The sequence below is a fragment of the Alligator mississippiensis genome, chromosome 14 (assembly GCF_030867095.1).
Source record: "Alligator mississippiensis isolate rAllMis1 chromosome 14, rAllMis1, whole genome shotgun sequence".
Taxonomy (NCBI): Eukaryota; Metazoa; Chordata; order Crocodylia; family Alligatoridae; genus Alligator; species Alligator mississippiensis.
The window spans coordinates 37,199,998-37,222,001 of record NC_081837.1 but is presented as its reverse complement, the minus strand read 5'-3'; the positions used below and the strand labels follow the sequence as shown (position 1 = coordinate 37,222,001).

Genomic DNA, 22,004 nt, shown 5'->3' with positions numbered 1-22,004 from the left:
ACCCCCTTTCCCACAGGAAGGGCACCTGGCTGGGACCTGGCAACACGGTGTCACCCCCACTCAACGTCTCAGGGAGCAGGGGTGTGTCTTTAGGTGCAGCTAGAAGCTGACCTGGAGCCTGAGACTTTGAGCCTTGAGGGAAGGGAGAGTGCGTGTGGTGGGGAGGGCAAGGAAGGGGAAGTAAAAGCTATGAGGAACGAGAAGAGGCAGTGGGAAGAAGAGAGGGAGGAGAAGGGCAAGCGAGGGACGGAAGTACCCTGGGGGAAAGCCCATGGGGGCAGGAGGTGGGACTGCAAAGTGTCTCTCCCAGGACAGGACAGGCGGGTGCAGCTCTAGGCTTATTTACTGCCTTCCCCGCAGTAGTGTTTTCACCTTGCGCTGTCAGAGTCATTACCCAGAGCCCGGCCCAGGATTGGCTGGCTAAAAATGCCTCTCTAATCCCCGTGCTGATCTTTACCCCCTCCTCCCCATCTGCTATGACCTTCCTTCCAGTGTGCAGACGGAGCCAGAGAGACGGACCCAGCAGGCTTCGCAGGCAGCCCGCCAGTCCGCCAGCAGAGCACCCCTGCCCCCGGCAGGTGTGGGCACCTTGCCCCCCATGATCCGATGACCTCCACCATCCCTCCTCAAAGGTACGTCCAAGGCGGTGCTGCGGGCACTCGAGGCTGAGTGCTGGGTGGGGCTGGCATCAACACGGTGTCCAGGTTTGTAGCCAGACGGGTGCCCCCTGGCACCACGTGAGCTGTGGCAGAGATGCGGCTATGGCAGGGGGAGCTTTCCCACCTTTCAGTTGACCTGCTGTTAGTGAATGCCAGGGAGAAGGGAGGACTCTCACGTGGCAGTGGGATGGGCTGGTGGCAGTGGAGAGCTGGTAAGGCAGTACCCGGTTCTTCTCCTGAGCTCTGCAGCCTCATCCACGCCCACCTGGCATGGGCAATGCCGTGCTAGGGACATGCTCCCTGCTTGCTCATGCTGAATTTCCACTAGACATCCCTGTGCTCAGGGGGCGTCCGGCTGCACCACCTGGAACTGCTTAGCCCAGGTTTCATTGCCCAGTGACTTTGCTGGCATGGGAATGACAGCAGGCCCCACAACTCCGTTCTGCACTGCCCAGCTGCACATGGAGCAGTGTAATGCCCTAAATAAAGGGGCCACAAACTGCGCAGGACCTGGAGGAGGTGTCACCGGGGCTAAGGCTTTGAGGCACAGTGGGAGCTGTGAGCACTCAGCCCCTGGCTGGATCAGGCCCACAATGATCATAGAAGGAGCAGGGCATAAGGTGAATGCCCAGTGTAATACCAAACCTGGATGGTTTTACATCCATTGTTGTGTGGAGCATGGGACATGTGTGGATAACAGGTCTCATACACATAGCCCAGCAGCTGTTACCTGGGGCCAAAGGCTGGAAGGTGCTGGTTAGAAAGCCCCACGTGAAGCTGGGGAAGGAGAGAGCCCTGGGCCCACAATCTGCACCCCAGGACTCCCTCCTGACCCTAAGGCAGGGGCTGCTTAAATTACATTAATAAACACCCCTGCTCCAGCAGTGGCCTGTACACACAGTCCAGCTCAGATTACTCCAGGGTACCTGCAAGGGGTTGCTGCTGCCTGGGATTACAGCTGCACCCAAATGCTGGTCCAGGTCCACGCCCCTGTCGCATGGCCACATTGCACAGCCCCAGAATTTGATCTCTCGGACTGTGGCTTTCAGACCCCCTTGTAGAGAGCACAGTTCACTCCTTCCTTTTCCCCCTGGTCTCAAAGGCTGGGAAACTGGCACCGGTCTGAGCTCAGCTGTGCTGCATTTAAGAACTAGCGACCCACGAACGCTGTCAAATCTGCATCCTTCCTGCTTTATGCAAAGCCCCACAGAAGGCACGAAGCAGAGTAGAAACAGCAGGGCACAATCAGCGAGGCTGCTAGCACTGCCACAGCTGGGCGAGACAGAGGGGGGATGCCCAACGGATGGGGAAGAGTCAGTTCACTGTCTAAAGCGCCAGTGATGCTATGTTGCCACATTTGTCCTAGTACAAATGAGGCATCGGGGGCGTATTCCTCTGCTTCCTCCTTTCTGCCTTTAAGGCAAACTGACCCAGGGTGGCTCTAAGCTCTGCCAGCTGGAAGAGACCCTTCAGATCGTTCCTCCAGCCCCGGTGCCGCCTGCATCCTGGGGATGCTCCGTCCCTTCCCTGCCAATGTGAAGGGCAGGAAGCAGGTGGCAGGAAGCTGGAGCTGTGCACAGAGGGCCAAAATGTAAGGTGCCTTTGAAATAGGCCCCCACTTCCTTAAATAGACAGGAAGAGCAGTGGGTAGATGTGAGAGAGGCCTGGCTCTCAGACCAGGCTGGTGTTTTGGAGCCTAAGACCACGTGAGGAGTTAAACTGAGAATACAGGCTCCTCACCCAGGAGGCCCAGGCTGAGGATGGGCCCTGATGGGTTGAACTGGGCTCCTGAAGGCAAAGGGGGCTCCACTGACACCCTCCCAGTGGAAGCAGAGCAGACCTGGGATGCCGACTTAGGCGGGGGGGTGCTGTCTGCCTGGGGGCTACGTAGGGAGCAGGAATGAAACATCTAGGGAACGACAAATGACTGGCAGATGCCAAGTTCAAGAGGCTGGAAAACTCCCCTGTCGCAGAGAGATCAGCAGACCCTTCCCTTCTTCTTCGGGAACCACAGAACAGGGGGGCTGGGCCCCGGCTCCCATGTCAGGCTGCCCTGGGCTGCTCTCCCTGCCTTGCCTTCGGTATCCGATCTCCATCTGCTTCCTGTACCGGAGCACCCCCCAGCCCCAGCGCCTGCCTTCTAGACTCTGCTGTCTAGACATGTCCTCTGGACGCCGGGCCAGGCTCTGTAACCCGAACAGGCTGCTCTGACCATCATTAGGATCCGTCTCTCGGCTGCAGCCTGTATCCAGGAACCCCAGGAGACACTCGCTGCCTGCTGCATACTGTACATCCCCTCTTCCTGGACCTCCCACGCCTGCCCCAGCTCCACGTCGCTGGCTGGTGGACAACGCGCTGGGTGAGGGGGCAGCTGGTACTAGCAGCCAGGGCAGGTGGAACCAAGGAGCTGGCAGCACTGTCTCCCGTGGCTGATGCATCTTACCTGGGAGATGCCTGGGGAGCTGGAGCCAGAGCAGTCATCAGGGTCCCTGTGTGCACATGCAGAACGTGTAGGCAAGAGAGTGCTGGGGGTCTCTCCTCCTCCTCCTCCTCCTCCTCCCTGTTCCAAGGCAGCTCTCTCAAGTCACCACAGGCCCCTGCCCTGGCCTGTGCTGGGAGAGGCAGGCAGTATTTACCAGGCTCCCACCCCCTTCGCGGGTGAGCACCCTGCTGGGAGATGGCTAAGTGGGCTCTGCTGCTGCAAGAGGCAAGTGTGGTTGTTTCTCTCTAGGGAGGGGAGAATCTAGGGCACGGGCTGAACAAGGCAAGAGGAGCAGCCCCTGGAGCAGATGGGCTTGGGAAGGGCTCAGTTGCTCTCTCATTGTCAGGCCCTCAGTGCCGGGGAGGAAGAGGAAGAGGAGTTTGTACTTTGCGCCGTGCATAGGCGGTGTGTGCCGAGCAGGTGTGGGGAGGCACCTGCTCCTGCCTTCCAGGTGCTGCAGACTCCTAGCTACCTGGGCTCAACTAAGGCAGGTGCCACCACCTGCTCCCTGCTTCTGCTGCTCTGACCTGCAACCCCAAGGGGTTGGGAGCAGAAGCAGGCTGAGCTCCCTGCCCGGACTGGCCTTTGGGGTTGGGACTCCACCTGGCTTTCCAGGCTGAAGCCCTGCTTCCTTCTTCTCTGCCTTCCTAGCAGCTGGGTCTTTAAATCATCCGCCCTCACAGCGCCCCGCAAGGCAGGGCGACACTAGCGTACAGCTAGGGAACGGCTGCACAGGGAGAGGAAATCATTTTGGTGCAAGTCGCACAAGAGACAGGCGGCAAAGCGGTGAGCCCAGACCTGAGGCCTGTGCTCTAACCACCGGGACATCCTTCCTCCCCCCTTGGCCCTTCTGCAGGGAAGTGAAGTATGGTTGGACAGACACAGGCAGTTTGAAGACCACTGTCAGGCTCCTGGCTGGAATGGTGACCCCATCCCTTCCTGCCCCGGGCTTGCTTTCCTAGGCGCTGGCTCCATCAGACTGGTCTCAGTAATTGCTACTCTGGGCTGTCCTGAGTGTATCACCCCTACTCAGCCACTTCCTGCCAGCCTGGCAGCTCTATGAGACGGACGTGGGCAGGAAACACTAGTCTCAGTCTTTACCCCAGAGGGGAATTTGCCCCCTTCTCTGCCCAGCCCAGCACCCAGAGGTGGCAGCCACCAGATCTGCCCCTCCTTGCCTGAGCGCTGGGAATTTAACACAATCAAACAGCACCAGGCATTGCTCTTACAGTTTATTATTTGTACTGCAGTAGAACTACTGTACTGTACGCACACTACGTACGGCGCAGGTACGCCATGTGTCAGAGGACACGGCCCCAGCTACCTGACCCTTGGTTTCCAAGACAGGCTCCGGGTCTGTGACAATCCCTCATTCATCCCAAACCCAGCTCATCCCTGCTCATGCCACACGTCTCCCATCATATTTGGGTCACGATGCTGCCGTTAAAATCCCAGACGCGAAGGAACTACAGTCTTAAGGGTGATTACCCTGGCTGATTTAACACAGCTCCTACAGAGACATGCACGCACGCTATGTGTAAGCGAACAGCCCCTTGCCCGTTCACCAGAGTCTGATCTTGCACCACCAGCCAGGGCCCAGCTTGCAGCTTTCTTTGCTGCCTATTTGCTGTCCTGGCACCTGCCTTGGAAGGGAAGCTGCGAGCACTCTGCTAACCAGATTAAAACCCGAGCTCGGCTCTCCTCACTGCAGTGGCTCAGAGCTACCTCTGCAGAAATGCTAATGCGGACACTGCCTCGGAGATGCTCCCTGGCACATTGCAGCAGCTCCCCCCACGTCTCTGAAGGCAGCGGCAGCAAAGAGGCACCAAGGGATTGCTCTCTCTCTGCTTCGTCAGTGGTGGAAGTGCAGGAGGATCACATGCAACCTTGTCTGGCTTGGGTGAGCCCGTGGTGGTCTTGATCCGGGGGTGGCCAAGCAGCTCTCCTAGAATCCTAGCTATTCCCTGTATTCCTAACAGTATCCCCGTCTTGCTCCAGTGCAGCAGCCCTCCATAGGAGATAGTGGCTACTCCTGCGATGCTCATGACACCCCAGTGAAGACCGATTCCCAGCTAAGTCAGATGAATAATAAGAGAAGAAGAAGTGGCTCCAGATGGAGCTTTCCCAAGCTGAAGGCAGCTTGGAGCCAGGGTTTTGCTCCAGCCTATTGGGGAGGGAGTCAGGAAGTTGACATCCAAATCCAAGCACAGAGAGGGGGTGAGTGCTGATGCAGACTCAGGGTTTGGGCCTGTGGAAGACAAAAGGCTCAGCCTCAAAGTCCAGAATCAGATGTAGTTCTGGACACCGCCATGGGCTGAGCTGTTTGGTTCTGGGTCAGACCCATGCCGAATGTAACTCTCCTCTTCCACTTGAAAAGCCAGGCTGCATGCTGATCTGAAGCAATGGGCTCCATGCTCTGCCTTTTGTCCCAGGATCTCAGAACCCTTTATGATGAAGCCCTGGCATCCTCTTGAGATCGGTGAACGTGATCTCTGTGCTGCAGGGTGGTTGCGTGGTTAAGTGACTTGGCCAAGGTCACAGCAACACAGACAGGGAAAGGACCCAAGAGCTCCGGTTCCTTTGTTCAGCACCCCGCAGCCCCCTCCCAACAGAGGTGCTGGCCCCAAACCCAAGCCAGGATGTAAAGATCACGAGCAGCTTCATGGTCATGGTGAGAATTAACCACCAGCAAGTGCTGTTTCCCATGTATTTGCCATGGAGGCAACATATCCAAGCTTCCCTCTGGAGTCAAAAGGACTAGCCGCTTCCCAGGCAGCTGAGATTCCCTGGTGATGTGAGGCTGGCAGCTGGGACTCTGAGAATACACCTCATACCATGAGCATCACAAGAGTGGTGGCACTGCAAGGGGCCCCCGAGCCACCTAGCAAACCAAGGTAGAAGGCATGGCTAACACATGCACAGCAAGAGGGAAATGAGCCATGATAAAAATGCAGCCATTTCTGGGGCTCAAAAGCAGCAGCTGTTGAATTTCACATGACACCAGGTTTTGGGAAGAGAGCAGAGAACCAGAATCCAGCTGCCCGGGGGGAATCTCTGACAAGCAAAGGGTAAATACCCCAGACTTATTTAACTGGCCTGCCAGGGTCAAAGCCACCCTTGCCAGCTTGGGTACCACTGTAGATGAGGGTGGGCAAAGGGAGAGAGAAAAGACTTCAGGTTTTGATGAAAGGGTCCTTCTTGCAAATCCAGGTAACTCCCTGTAGTTGTAACCCTGCTGTGTCGGGACCTTCCCAGCCGTCTTCAGTTGACAAGTGCCTGTCACCACCAGCCAGGCTGTGACCTGATCCTCTCCAGCAGCTTTGGCCCTGGCCTTGTTTCCCCAGTGGAATGGTGATTAATAGGCTGCAAGTACAGATAAAGCTGCCCAGAGAGGCAGGATGGATTTAACCGTAACAGGATTGCACAAGGCTGGTTGTGCACTGCAGGACTAGCTACAGAAGAATGAGGAAGAAAGGGAAAGAAAATGGGAGAGATGGAGGAAGAGAGAGATCAGGGGAATGAGATGTGGAGGAGGAGTTTCTACACTGCAAACCAAGCTCCTGGCTGATATAGATGGTGGCTGCTCCTCTGGAGTTGCACCGCATCTACTTTTGTCCCTACGTGGAAACTGCTGCAGGGATATTAGTGAGCCCTATCTGCTGGATTTGGCATTCAGTTCCCCCCACGTGATAACGCTTCTCACAGAAGTGGGATAGCAGGACCCGCTTTGTGACTGGCAGCCGTGGCTCTCATGTTCAGCCTTCTGAAGCACCGTTGCTTGGAGCAATGGTGCTCAGCTTGTGGCCCGTGGGCTTGATCCAGCCTGTAGAGACATGTCATCCAGCCTTGGGATCTCCAAAAATTTGGCAATGGGGGAGCAGCGATGGTATTAATTGCAACTCGTCCACTGCCAAATTTCCAGACCCATGGGGAGCTCTGTGCCCGGATGATGTGGCTGGGGGCTAAATCATGCTGGCGTGCAGTAGGGCCACCACACAGAGCACTCCATGGCCAGATCTGGCATGCAGGGTTGAGACAATGCACTGGACCAGGCCTATGGACAATCCCCACATGTGGGCAGGATCCCTGCCCCATTTCTGCAGCCTGCAGGGAGGGTTGAGCATCCCTGGCTTAGAAACAGGAATCTTGCAGCCCCTTCCAGGTGGGAGCAAGGCACTGTGGGATAGAGCCGGGATGCCTGGCTGAGCCAGTGCACCTGCAGTGCTTGGAAGTCCTTGTGCGTCTCAGGAGCAAGCCCCTGCAGACCGTGCTGACGGAGCCCAGAGCTGATCTGCAGACTGTCCCAGGTGCTGCAGCCAGCTGCTGCAACTCACGTTCGTGACACGACCGGGGATGGCTGCTGCACGCTGATGCAAGGGTCATGTTGATAGCTCATGTGAGGCACAAGCAGATTGCTGCACAGCCCTTATGAATCACATGCACAGGCTCAGGCAGGCAGGTGGGCGTAGCACATACTGACACAGGAAGGTGGAATTTGCTGCAGCGACTTCTCCAAGCTGCATGAGCCTTGCCATGCAGGACAGCTGAGAGCAGAGCAGTGCTTGAAGCCCAGCGATGCCCTACGACAGCCCCGAGGGCTTCTACAGATGGTAGGAATCTCTAAGCTTAAGCTCTCCTAAGGTCCACCCTACCTTGGGGCTCCTCCCAGCTAAGTGTGGAGAGGCGGCTAGCGCACCAGCCCATCGTGGGAGGGCATGTCAGCAGCCCAGCTGCGGGTCCAGATTTGGAAGCAAGGTTCTCCAGGGCGTGGGAGGCACGAGGGACATTTTAAGCAACTGAGTCAGGATGGCAAGTGGTCCTCTTGCCTGCATGGAAGCGGAGTATTGTAAGGACAAGGACAGTGACGGGGAAAGGGCAGTCTTGCTTTGTACAACTTTAATCTTGGGGAAAGAGAAAGAACCTGCCTCACCTCCCGTGGAAAGGGAAGCTTTCCAGACCAGTCTAGTGACCTGCATTCCCACGTAGCAGACAGCCGAGGCTCTATGGACACAGAGACAGACTTGGGGACTTTGCCTCGCCTTAGCCATGCTATTGTATGGACTTCCCTACACAGCACCATGTAGAGCAGGGATGGGCAAAATGCGGCCTACGGGCTAGAGGCGGCCCGCCAAGCCATTCTGTCCAGCCCACGGGGCCCCTAAAAAATTTAGAAAATTAATATTTATCTGCCCCTGGCTGCCTGTCATGCGGCCCTCAATGGCTTGCCAAAATTCAGTAAGCGGCCCTCCGCCCGATATAATTGCCTGCCCCGATGTAGAGATACCCTAGCTAGCCTCCGTAAGTAGCCACATCAACAGGGCCAGTCATCCCAGGCAGAGGTCCACCATAATGCAGATCTCCTGGAGCTAATATTTCTGCATGGCATGATGCCCGGATAGGCAGTCAAAGCTAGCATGGGTACTTCTAGGCATTGCACCACATAGCCTACCCATGTGCATGCTTGAATTCAAAGCCTTGGTTTTGTCCTATGCAAGTCGACGGGAGTTTGCCAGGACGTCAAGGGAAGCAGAAGGAAATGTGCCCTGCTGCAGCCGTAGAGACAGGAGTCCTCTGCCCACAGAGCTGGAACGATGTAGGCAAGGGCAGGGCAGGATTCCCTTACACGGATACCAGCGTTCAGCTGTCACCTCTGTATTGTTCGTCCTGGGTATCGACTGCATCGCTAATGAGTAGGCTGATACAAAAAGCCAGCAAGCTGCCAGTGCTGCGGAGATCATACATAATCCATGCCAGCCCTGTGCTCATGCTGTGGGACACAGCAAGGTCTCATGGTTACAGTTGCTGAGGAACCACCTCGCTGGGATACCTGATATCTGATCCAGGGACCAGCAGGGATGCACACAAGAGAGAGGGCGAAGACAAAGGAGGTAAAACAAGACCCTGATTCTCAGTCTGATTGGGAGATATCTTCAAAAGGAGTGAACTGACCTCAGTGCCGGTGTCCATCTGTCCAGCATCATGGAGATAAACAGCGTCTGTGGGACAGCAGCTAAAGCCGAGTCCAGCATGTGACTGTTCAGCAGCCCGTGGAAAATAGGTTCAGTGAGTCTGGGTCCAGCTCGTCATGGGACAGAAGTCCCCACTGACAAACTTGGCTCTGCCTTTGGTGCTGACGGATCCAGGAGAGAGGCTGAGGACTGGAAATCCCAGGAAATCAGGCTGTGCTCTCTCCACAAAGATTGGTCCTTCTAGCCCGGGGCTGAGGAGCCTCATCCCAGGCGCCGGGTGACTTCCTTTACCTCTGTGCTGGTATTTCTCCAAGCATACAATCGGTGTCATGAGACTTCCCCCCTCCTGTAAAGTGCTTTCAGATCTATGGCAACAAGGCCCCTCTCAACGTGTTATGGGAGCATCCAGAATTAAGCTTCATAAGGCCAGGACAGCAGTCTGCTGTGAACAGCAGGGTGGAGCAGGGGAGCAGAGGGCAGAGTTAAGGTTAATTGAGAAAGCCCTGTCATTTCTAAGCAACAGCTTTGCGAACAGCTTTCACACGCAAAAGATTTTGGCTGATTCTGCAAGGCTTTATGCTCTACTTCCCATGGTGTTGCCTGGCATGAGCCTGCCATCAGCTGGGGTTGGACTAGATGACTTCTCGAGGTCCCTTCCAGCCCTGTTTCATGCGATTCTGAGTCTGCCTGTAACACAATAGCATCTGAACACTACATCCTGTGAACTCCATGATTTCTGGGAATGTCCTAGGGCAGAATGAAATCACTGATGAATTGACCTTAGGGAAGAAAATTGGAGACATGAGAGGGGCACCAGGGGACACAGGGAGCCTCTCTGTAGCCAGCCACAGCCCCAAGCACCTTGGCACTTGTCCAGGGGCCCAATTGATGGTACCTGCTAACATCTTTCCACATACCCCGTTTCTCCATGGAGGAAAACAGACCAACACCTGGAACAATTTGTCTCCCAGACACAAATGAGACAGGGAGGGGGCTCTGATGGGAAAGAGAAAGGGGGACCCTGATGTGGGTCACGCACAGAGCCCTTATCATTACCCCCCCTCCCAACGCTGCGTGCGTGCAAAGGACCCAGGGCACTGCAGTCAAGTCTGGTCCCCAAGCTGGCACTGCTGACCTTGCTGGGAATCAGGCCCCTTCCCCAGCCCCACAAGCAGCTTCTTCCTGGGAGCATTGTGCAGCAAGCAGCTTCCCAGAAAAACAGGCCTTTATGTCCCAGGCCATGGCCCTTCCCCGGAAGGAGGATGCCTTAAGGGCCAGTTATTAGCAAACAAAAGGCTGCTTGTTGTGGTGGGAGCCCAGGCTCTGGCAGCACCTGCGCAGGCTGGCCTTCCACAATGGCAGGCTTTCTGAGGATGCAGAGGGCCCAATTATCCTCCGCTGCTGATTAGAGATGCAAATAGCTCTGCCTTTGCATTCTTGCTGCAAGACAGAGCTGCCTCCAGGGATTGGCGTCTGGCTCTGCACAGCCATGGCTGGAAAGTGGAGGGGCCTGGAGAAAACGGGGGCAAGAGCTCAGCACCACCCAAGAGCCCTCTGCCCCACTCTCAGCAAGAATCTGCCCCCCACCCCCCGACTGTGGGGTAGAGCCCAGGCCAGCCCTGCAGAGCAGCATGGCATTTGCCCCTGACTTTATGGCAAGGCCCCTTTGACTCCCAGGATCAAACAGGAGCCTGAGCTGAGGGGGGCAGAGCTCAGAGAAGCGCCAGCCCTGATGATCTGCGCTGGCACTCAGATCTCATGGGTGTTTCAGGGCACTGAAATGGAAGATTAAACTAGATGGAAGGAGCCCTCAGCCCGGCTCCTATAGGGAGAAGAGCTGCCTGTCCCCTAAGTGCTGCCTCCTCTCCCTTCTTCATCAGCGCCCGGATGCAATGAAGCTTTCTCAGGTGTTACTGTCCCAGCTGCAGGAGAGGGAGAAGAATTGTATACCTCTTTCTTCCCAGCCTGAGCTGGTAGATAAATTCTTCATTTCTTTATTGCTGCTGAGAGGAGGAGAGACAATTCCTTTTTGCCTGGCAAGTGTTGGCAGCATGACTCCAATCTGGAGCCAAAGGTTGGATCAGCAGCTGCCAGGACACTCCCCAGGACACTGGGTTACTGATCTTCCACTAGGAGATCTATCTGCACTTCAGACTGCAGCGTCATGGAGAGACAACCGAGCTAGGCTGAAACGAGCTAGCTCAGGTGCTGCAAGCAGCCGAGCTGTGGCTGCATGGAGCTGAGCGTGGGCCAGTCTAGCCTTCTTCTCAGGTTTCCTTGGTGCTGCAGGAAAAATCATTTTAGCAGCCCGAGAGTCACAATAAACCAGGTCTGATTTCCTGCCTGTGTTGGCTGCTGCTTCCCACAAAGGGCCTGATTTTACAGAAGCAGGCATGACTTGCCACATGCAACAGCAACTGGTGGCCAAGTGGGTTCAAATGCAAGGCAAGGCTCGCCCTGTGAATTTGGGGCCAGCCAGAGGCCCTAGGAAACTGGCATTCCTGGGTTAGGCGCAGAGACCCACTGCGCAGGGCAGGCCCCCACTGAAGATCCCAACCGTGACCTGGATGCACCTCTTCTGTGACGATAAGGGCACCAAGACAGCTCCATGCAACGGGGGTCCTCAAAGTTCTTTGTTGTGAGGACTCTCCCCCCCTTCCTACTGAGGAAATGAATTATTACTGGCATTTCACAGGGAAGGAAGCTGAGATGGAGAGATCTGCTGCAGATAAGAGCCTGCTGCTTTCGATTCCTTAAACATGAGCCCATTCTTGCCTTCACAGCCCATAGCAGCAGGGTCCTGTCCAGACCTAGACTTCTCCTGCTAAGGCTATCAATACAGTATCAGACCTGACAGTGGTTCTGTGTATAGCGGACTCTTGTCTGCCACAAATGTAGACTGGAGAACGAACAACTCATTGCACACACACATCCCAAACACTTATCAGAAGGCAGTCACTTCTGGACACACTTGCTTGAGGCCACCAGACATCTAGAAGAAAGACCTCCAGAGCCTATTAATAACCCCTAGGGACATCCAGACTCTGTATATTGAAGATTTATAACAAGACTCTGCAAGACCTGTTCAGCAATATCCCCCAGGCTCTTCCTAGTTACTCCAGAGCCTTGAAGCCATCATGGATCAAGGACGGTTTCTTCAGTGAACCTTCAGCCCAAACGCAGTTGTTCAGCAATATCCTCCAGGCTCTTTCTGAGGTTTGAAGAGCATTCAGATCCTGGGCTTCTCCCTTACATGCTAATTCCAATCACTGCCGGATGCAACATTGAGGAAATGCCTCGAACTGGCTTCACAACCGGTATTTCTGGCCTTGCCGACTGTGGGAAAACCCCAGGGAGAACTTGTTGGTATAAAATTTAGCAGGAGATCCTGTAACTCCCGAGAGCTTTGGAGGCAATTTAGAGACATTCCTGCAGTAGTAGATGGTTGCTCATATCACAGATAGGTGAAGGGACAGTGGCGAGAGTTTGGACGGAGAGCTGGATTTTGGCTAGAGGTTACAACAGGATCGAACTTCGTTTGACTTTACAGCCATCAGGCATATATTAGACTCACCGTGAGTGCTGATACTTGGGAGAACTCCAAACTGGGCCCGATTAGGGTTTTTTGCTCACCTGCTATCTACAGATCCATCTCCCTCAATGGCGGTACAAGGTTTAACTTGACTCTGCCACTTCAGGTGCAGCACCAGACCAAGCCATCATGCAGGCGAAAGGCCAGAGCTGAGGCTCCACCCCTGGCCCCCAGACCCTCCTTCAAGTTTGAAAGGTTCCCGAGTCCATCTGACCCAAATTGAACAGATTCTGCGCTTTCCGATGGTCCAGCACCATTATAGCTGGGTTTGCTATTGAGTTTACATGGAAGAATCATAGAGTCTATGGCAGGGGTGGGCAAAATGCGGCCCACGGGCCGGATGCAGCCGGCCAAGCCATTTATTCCGACCCGCAGGGCTGCTAACAAATTTAGAAAATTAATATTTATCTGCCTCTGGCTGCTTGTCACGTGGCCCTCGACGGCTTGCCAAAACTCAGTAAGCGGCCCTCCGCCCGAAATAACTGCCCGCCCCTGGTCTATGGTGATGGACAGCCCTAAGATAAGAAGTCCTACATCCTAAGAGAAGCAGATCCTTTGAAAGACCAGTATTTTACATTTCTAAAGACTCTTTGATCCTAAAAGGAAAGCATGCAACATATTCTACTGGGAATCTGAGAAAAGAAGGCTGGCAACCCTCAGGAGATCATCTAATCCAGGCAGAACCATCTCTTTCTAAACCCTCCCAGAGAAGTGTTCATCTCACCGGCACTTAAATGCCCAACACTTCCATGCACTGAACCGCTGGAACTCAGCCACCTCCCGGGGAGGAAAGCAGCAGTCCCAGGGAAAGAGAGATCAGGCGGAAGACATGAGGGGCCAGATCCTACTTGTTAGGCATCTAAGTGGTACTTAAGTGCCCAAGTGGTCTCCTATTGCACCTTTATTATTGCACAAGGTGGGTGTATCCTTTTCCTCCTTGCTGCTTTTTGTGGCTCTGGCTCAGATGAAGAGGAGTTACAAAGGAAATGGATTTTCAGACTCAAGCAGTGTGGAATGGGATTGCACTTTAGACAGCTAAGTGCTTCTTAGACCCCTGGTTGGTGCAACCGGCCCTGGCCCCAGGCTCTGTAGGCCCGGGGCATTCTCTGTGCATGTGTGCCGGGAATGAGTTACAGCACTTGTGTCTCAGCTGAAGCAGGGAGGCTGGGAAACAGGAGGCTGGCTGATGGGCAGCAAAGACAGAGTGCCCCACTGCGCTTCATTAGGAAGTCAAACATGCTCTTTAGAAGAAAGATGAGCCTGCGACAGAGACAGGGCTGGAACCACGCGGGACCGGCTCACGTTCTCAAGGCAACTTGATCTGAAACCTCCTGAGCAACAAAACAACCCCATACGGCCAAACAGCCTTGTTGCTGCAGCTGCTTCCCAACCTCAGGCCTTTTGCTGGCTTGAATTGTCCCTGTGCCTTCCCTTCGGCAGGCGGGAGCACAAGGGAGGTGCGCTAAAGCAGTAGGGAGTGGAGGGAAGCTGTAGCAGCCCATGTCCCACTGAGCAGCTCATCTCCACAAACCTCAGCAGTGCCACTGGGGCTAGTCCTCAGGGCTTGTCCCAACCCAATGTTTGGAGAGGCTGCTCTGTGCTCCTGGTGTCACGCATGGAGTCTCACCTTGCGTCATCCTCTTTCAGGCCCGTTAGTCCCTCTGTGGGCATCGTTCCTCCAGCCGGAGAAAAAGCATCCCCCAGTATCCAGAGAGCAGGGCAAGCTTCCCAGCAGCAAGTCTCTGCCCCAGTGCCACAGCTCTGAAGGAACCATCCCTAAGCCGCTCACCTTCACTGCAGAGATCACCTATGGAAACAGTTGGGGCAACAGGAGCACTGTGCACTGGGAGCAGGGCTGCGACTCCCCCCGCCGCTCTCCCCCACCAGCAGCGTCTAATACTCAGCACCAACCAGAGCTGGATTCACATACACACCGTAACAAAGCAAAATTCCCTGTTATGAGCTAACCAAGCCCCTTTTCATCCTGCCTGGGTCCTGGGGGACAGGAACCATCATCTCTCCCTCTCACGCATGCATCCATTAATTCACAGAAGGGGATGTTGTTTCCTGAATACATTAGCATACATAATACAGATCAGAGACCACTGTGATGAGGCTGCATCAGCGTCTCTGGACCAGTTGCTCAAGGCTGTGTCTCCCGTGGTAGCACTTTAAAAGCCAGTGCGGGGTACTTATTTCTGCAGCAGCCTCAGGGGGACCCCCAGTAGGAACCTCCTCCTGCAGACTGGCTCCCAGGTCCAATACAGTCAGTGATGAGATCCCTCTTCTACAGCCCCCTGAGACACAGAGGATCCTGGCTTCCTCTAAGTGAGACTTGAATAGAGCAGCAAATTGGTTCAGAGGACATGAGTGAGAGCACAGGATGGCAGGGAGGGTGCTGGGTGAGGCTAGGAAAGCTGCCCCTGGTGTGCTTGCCGTACTGGGAGCAGAATATGCCGGTTCCTAATGGGCAGTAACAGTGGGATACAGCAGATCGGGCTCCATGTGGCAGGGAACCACTGAGTCCAGCAGGACTGAAGCATTGACACAGTCCTTAGCAAACTCCTGTGGCCCAGACCCCTGCCTGTCACTGCTTCAAGCATGCTACCATCCTAATACAAAGCAAGAGCAGAATGGGGAGGTGAGCAAAGCCAGGAGACATCCAGGGTCCTCCATGCTCAGAGGCAGGGTACCGGGGCTCTGTTCACCCTAGATGCACTTCTCCAGGCTGGAGGAGGAGGGGAGTTCACTGGAGGACGGTTCTGGAGAGGACGGAAAGGGGTTTTCTCCCAGATAAAAAAGCTCAGCTACCATGACCTGCAGCCACCAGTCTCCAGATGGGCCCTGTCCAAACCCCTGCCCCCAGGCCCCCTGCACTTAGGGGCAGCGTGGGTCCAGGGCTGTCTGTGGTTAGGGCCTGCTTTATGCATTGAGAAGCCAGAACATGAAGCACCCTCCTCTCTCCAGGGAGGATCCCTGACGCCCAGCGTAGCGAGCCCCGAACAGACTGCTGCCAATCAGGCGGCGCTGCATGACGTTCCCTTTCCGTTCGATGAGATCCCTGGAGGGCCTGCATCCCTCTCCCTGCCCGGTCCTCTTGGGTCCAGCTAGAGCAGCCCACCAGGCACCAAAGCAGGGCCATGAGCCCTGCAGAGCAGCAGCGTTAAGTGAGGAGCTCAGATACCTGCCCACACCTACCCCTTGGTCCCCAGCATCCTTGCTCCAGAGGTTCACGGCACCCCCCAGCGCCTGCAAACACACCTGGGCTGGAAGTGCCCGGCAGGCTAACAGCCCCGGAAACCACTGGGGGACCAGGTTGGTGTCCGGAGCCTCTTGCTCCCCAGCCGTCCCATCCGCCAGGCCGACCCCTGCCTTTCGCTGCCCGCGCCCAGGGCCAGATCTCTGTTGCAAGGAGTTGGGTGGGTCTCAGCCATGCCCCCCAACCTGGGACCCGCCTGGAGGGCAGGGGGGGCTTGCAAGCTGCCCTGCCCGGGGAAGGGGATCCTCCCGGAGGGCTGCAGGGTCCCTCCCACGCGGGGGGGAGGCGCGGAGCATCCCCCGTTGCCACGACAACCGCGGGGGGGGAGGGAGGAGCAGGGCGCTGCGCCCGCAGTCCTGGCGCGGCGGCGGCGGCGGCAGCTCCCGCACCCGCTCCCGCTCCCGCTCCCGCAGCGCCCCGGGCCCAGGTAAGCGCGGGGTGATGGGGGGGGGGGTCCAACCCGTGCAAAGCCGGGGGCGCTGCTGCATGGTGCCTCGGTGCGTGCTGCAAGGCCGGGATGCTGCGGTGCCCCCTCCCTCCCGCACAGGGGCTCAGCTCCCCAAGGTGAAGCTCCCTCCCCCGGGGGCTCTTCCTCACCAGCCCCCCCCAGCTCGGAGATTGGGGCAGGTCCCTGGCCGGCTCCGGCCGGTCCATCATCACCCATGGGAGCAGCTGGGCCCCGGGGTCCTGCCCAGCTCAGGAGTGCCTTGCCACGGGTCTTGCCACGCAGGGGCACAGGGCGGCTGCTGAAGGGTAGCCGGGCTGGGTTTCCCCCCCCAGTTTTCTCCCTTGCAGCGTCCAAGGCGTCTCTCGCTGCCCGTCCGCAGAGCCCTGACCCTCTGCCCCCTGCCCTGGCTCCCGTCCTTACCCCGCTGGGATCCTTCCTGCCCCAGCACGAAGCGAGCCGCTCCTCTGCCTTCCCCCAGCGCCCCCTTCCCTGGCCCAGCCCCTCCAGGTCTCATCTCCATCCTCAGTCCCCTTCTCCCTCACGTGGTGTAAATCAGGAATAACTCCACCGAGACCCTGTGGGGCCACCAGTATGAATGAGAAGAGACAAGTCCTTTTTTTTCCCCCCTTGGACCCAAGGCCTCTGCTCTGGGCGCATGCCGATGCCTCCTACCCTCTGCCATCTCGGCATTGTCAGCCCTCCCGGTTCAGCTGCAGGTCTCGGGAGGTCTCAGGAGCACTGCTCCTGGCATCCCGGGACGTCTTGGGAATCACAGCTCCCATTTAAGAGCCCGCGAGCTCCTAGCCTCCCTCTGATTGCAGAGGAGAGCTCGGCAATGTGACCACCTCCTCTCCCGAAGCTGAGAAAACAGAGGGTGGCAGGTGTTGTGCGGGGTGAAACCCATGTATTTATTTTTGAATCTCACGATTTTTGAGTCCGTTTCTTTCTTGGAGCCTGAGTCATGCGTGGGGCTGCCCATTCTGCCTCGCGTCCCCGCAGCCCTCATCCCCTGCTGTCTGCACGCGCGTCTCGGCTGCGAGCTGCCGAGAGAGCAGCCTTGCCTTGTTTTGATCCGCGAAGCGCCAGGCAGGTTTATGGCGAGATTGTCAAGCTCTTGGAGATGCCCCAGGGGAAGTTGTTGGGTCTCCTCAGCCTGGGGGGAAGCAGGGGGGAGACGGACCTTGTCTGGCGCTGCGCAGAGGCCGTGGGGCCAGGCCTGGCAGACGGTGCTTGTTGTTGTGGTTACCGGATTGAATTTGCAGCGGTGGTGCAGTGGATGTGTGCTCCCACGGCATCAGCATCTCTCCAGCATGCATTTTGGGCACTTGGATCTCGATCCGGGATCCTGTCAATGGCTGGGAGGTTTTTCAGAGGTTGCTCCCGTCTCCTCTGTGCCTGACAAACCCTGCGACTGTGGGAGCAGTCACCTGGGTTAGGGACGCGCTGAACTCCGGTGGCACGAACGGTTCGTGGGTTTGCTGTGCCGTGTACGTGCGCGGATTGTGCTTATTTTCTTTGGTCGTGTCACTGACTTACTGTCCAAGCAGTATGGGTGCTCGTTAGCCTCCAGGACTGAATGGGCTATCGAGGTTGCCCCTTTTGAGGATGCCGTGCTGCAGCCAGAGAGCTCACTGCATGAGACTAGAGAACCCCCCACCAAAAAATCTAGCTGCCAAATCCCAAAGGGGCAGAGAGGAGCAGTGATGCAGGGGGGATGCTGGATGATGACTCCCAGTAGCAGAAAGGCTGCCCAGAAGCCCCTTCCCCAACACACACAGGCGTGTTTATGAAGCTGCCGATTCCTGGGCTGGTTATAACAGGCCTTCCCCTCAGCCCCTCCCCTAGCCCTCCCTGGAGCCCCTGTCTTTGCCAAGCTCCCACGCATGTACTGTAGCAAGTCAGGCAGTTTTGGTTCACAGGGCCTTGCTCCAGTCCGGTCTGCGTATCAGCCGTGGGACAGAGTCTGATTTCAATGCAGCTATGACGATTTACCCTAGTTTTGGGTCTGCCCCTATATTTACATTAACTGATATCTCTTCAGATGAGTACCAGGCATCACCCATCCTCCCATTGGATTGGGATCAAATCCTGCTCACACTGAAGTCAATGGGAGTCCTGCCATGGACTCCGGGGATAGCAGGATGGATCCGGGCAATGCTACCGCAAGCCTTTCCCAGCCTGCTCCAAAACAAAACCCACACATTGGGTCCAGTCCAAACTCGCCTCCTGCCGGGGTTTGGCTTAATTGATAATTAGAGAGGGGGAAAGAATTCCTCTGCATCCTTTCCTCTGGTTTGGCTGCTCAGCCCACACCCTAGGTCCTCAGTCTCAGAGATCCTCTTCTACCTGCTTTGTACCCAGGTGGGGGAAAGGGCCACCTGTCTCATTGAGTTGGCAGAACTACCATAACCCTTTCCTAGAGGGATCAGGGCCTGCGACAAGGGGCAGAATGATTTGCTTTGTTATAAACTGCTTTATATTCTTACAACTGGGGGTTGGACCTGATGATCTGTTTAGGTCCCTTCCGACCCTAAGCACTATGATATACTATGACACTAACCCCTTCACCAGCTGGATCCAGGGGGCTTTGCCCACTAAAACCCTGACCCTATAGTTGTCTCTCTCAGGGGAGAGAGTGGGGTGGCTCTAGGTAGGACAGCTACAGGCTCAACCTCAGATCACTTGGAAACAAAAAAAATGTCCCTTCTGGGATGGGACACAGCAGCTGCCTTACAGCGCACAACCATGCCAGGCTACTTTGACTCCCCGCAAAAGCCACTGCCTGTGGGATTGAAACCAGAGGCAGAATGGACATAATTCAACCTGGGAAGTGGCTGGGTCCAGGGCTAGCTCTGCTGCTTCACAATAGCCTGGAGACTTCAATGATCATGAACCATCAGGACTTCCCTGTGGATCTCCCCAGCAGCAAGACTCCCCCAGAGCACAGGATTCAGCACTGACCCAGAGCAAGGAGACTCTAATGAGCCCTCTGCCCCATCACAGCCATAGGAGGAGCTGTGCTGGGATCTTCAGTTTCAGAGGTAGGGCATCACTTACCGAGCAACCACCATCAAACCCTGCAAGAGCCAGAGCCTCCCTTGGGCATCCCCCCCCCAATTCTGACCAAGCTCATCTTACTTAGCTGGGAGCAGCCAGCAAGACAACAACCTAAAGACACTTGCTAAACTTCACACAACAGTGGTCCATTATCAGGGCCTGAATTATTCAGGGAGATCTGTTCCCCTAGACCAGGATCAGGACGTTAGATCCCTCAAGTCACCATCCATCCCCTGTCCCTGAGTCCAAGTCCCAAAGATGAACTGGGGGAGGCGGGAGCACACAGGGTTATTAAGTGCTTCTGGAGCAAGAAGCAGTCTCTTCTCTAACCTTCTGTCGCAGACGTAACCTTGCAGTAAACTCCTTTCCATGGCAGGTACAGAGCTATCAGCTAGTGGCAGCTGCAAACACTTAAAGGAAAGGGGGAGGGGAGATAATCAGGTCCTCAGAAATGTAACTAGGCCCTGCCAAAGGAAAGGGGAAGAAGAGACTTGCCTTGCCAGGTGCTGCAGGTCAGGACAGGGCTTCTTGCCACCACTTTTGCTGCTCTCAGCAGAGCTGGGCAGTTTGGGGCCAAACAGCTGGGCCAGGCCCAGAGGTGGAGGAGAAAGTCTGGGACCTGCCCTGTCTTCCCCAGCCATCGTCCTCTACTTCTTCTCACCCCCTGGAGCTCTCTTTTGTCCTCTCCTGCCTCCTCTCCCCATTGCCCTTCCCAATTAGCCACCCAGATTTCTATAGTAGGAGCTCCTCAGTTTCAACTTGAGCAAGTCACTACACAGAGGGCTGCTGGCCAACATGACAGACCCATCAAAACGTGGCTCCCTTGGCTTCATGAGCTGAGCAGGGGGCTCTGGGGGAGACAGAAGTGCTGGTGTAATCATTCATCCTACATGGTCTTCACAATGGTCAGGTGGAAATAAGTTAGTGGTACATCATCTCTCCCTTAAAGGGCCCGTTCCAAAGCCTTTTGGCTTCCCTGGGTCTTGGATTGTGCCTCCAGGCTGGGGAATCACCCCCCGACACAGGAAGGGAGGTGATACCGGTCCCAAGGAAGGCTCCTTGAGGGCTACAGTAGGGCAAACTCCAGTTATCTCCCAGTAGTTGGTGGAATAGCAAGCAAGGGGAAGTCCAACAGGAAGCCCAGGGGAGACGTGTGCAGCAAGCCACATGGATTGTGCCCATGCTCACGCAGTGAGCCCAGCTGCTGCAAATGCTCGGCAGCCAGACCTGGCATGAACTGGCACTCCCCTGAGCTGGTATGGACCCAGCACCAGGAGCTGCTGCCCTGCCCCCAGCAGAGACCCCTCGCACTGGTTGCCACTGTCTGTCCCTATGCCATATTCAAGGTAGACTTAGCCCCAGGCCTCTGCAACATCAGTCTCCTTCCCAGCCTGCACCCAGTGGGGAATTGGACTCAGATGTTGCACAGGAATCTTCTTAGGTCTGCAGTGCTGGGTAAGAAATCCCAGGAGAGCAGGGAACACATAGCTGGAGTGGAGCCAGATGGTGGTGGGGCATGACAGGGGAGTGAACTGAGGTTGTGGAGCCAGCTTGGGTTGTCTGGAGGTTTGAGCTCTTGCTTCATCTACCTCAACCTGTTGGCCCAGCTGTAGCCAAAACCCTTTCACTGTTGAGCAAGAACCCATGTTGGGTGCCCTTCTCTGTGCCTACCAGCAGTGGTGGTGGCAGTACCCAGCCCAGGGATGCCTTTCCACGTGGTCACAGAAAGCGCAGACAGAAATTACATTTGCCACATGATCAGATTGTGGAAAGCGCTTTTAAGCTGTGCCCTAACAGAAGAGCAAAGCTGCAGAGTGCTCCAAGCCATGCAGCAAATTAACCCTCATTGTATGAGAGGTCAGAGGAAGGCACTCCAAAAGGGAGTGCCTTCATTAACTTCTGTTTGATCCCGGGGGCTAGGCTGCTGTATCATAGCCCGTCCCCCAGTGCTGTCTCAGGATGGGAGGGGGAGAAGGCAGGGTTGCAAGGTCTGTTCTGGGGTTTGCCCAGCAGTGTTGGAGGGAGGGGCGGGTGGACTGGAGCCCTCCAAGGTGGGAGGGTCCAAGCCAGCAGCCCCCTCCACCTCCAGCAGACTGGGGAAACCCCAGAATGGACCTCCCTCCCCTGCCTTCTCCCCCTCCCATCCTGAGATAGCACTGAGGGCTGGGAGAGGGAGTCAGGGCTAGGGGAATAGGCTGCAGAGATGCAGCCTCTCTCCCTGGATCAGGTCCAAATTGGAGCTCACTCCCTCCACACTCCCGACCCAACAGCTAACGCCTGTTGCGTCGGGAGGATCGGTCTAACTCATGGCACTTTTTGTGAAGCGGTATGAGTTAGACTGGGGAGCTGCACTTCTGTCTGCGCCTACAGGGTAACAAGGAGCACAAGTTGTGCACATGGATGGTGATCACCCCCTCTGTGCTGGGAGTGGTTTCTCTCCCTGAACACACCTGCTGGGGTCTTTCTGGATGGCAATTGCCCAGGTTGCAAGTTTCAGCTCCTCAGTCACTTGAGTATTTTGGGGAAGTTCTCTCTCTA

At 56.0% G+C, this 22,004-nt stretch overlaps 1 protein-coding gene across 3 annotated transcripts in view; it reads left to right on the top strand.

Moving 5' to 3' along the window:
* The first annotated feature begins 376 nt into the window (after positions 1-376).
* Positions 377-22,004, top strand: part of PACSIN1 (protein kinase C and casein kinase substrate in neurons 1) — a 47,962-nt gene continuing 26,334 nt past the window's right edge. The window contains exon 1 of one of the 3 annotated variants that reach the window (XM_019484882.2): positions 377-632. The gene's annotated coding sequence lies outside the window, so the exon portion shown is untranslated. Of the gene's footprint in view, positions 633-7,670; positions 7,752-16,315; positions 16,389-22,004 lie in introns of those variants that run through there. The other 2 variants (XM_059717618.1, XM_059717617.1) reach the window with 2 other exon arrangements.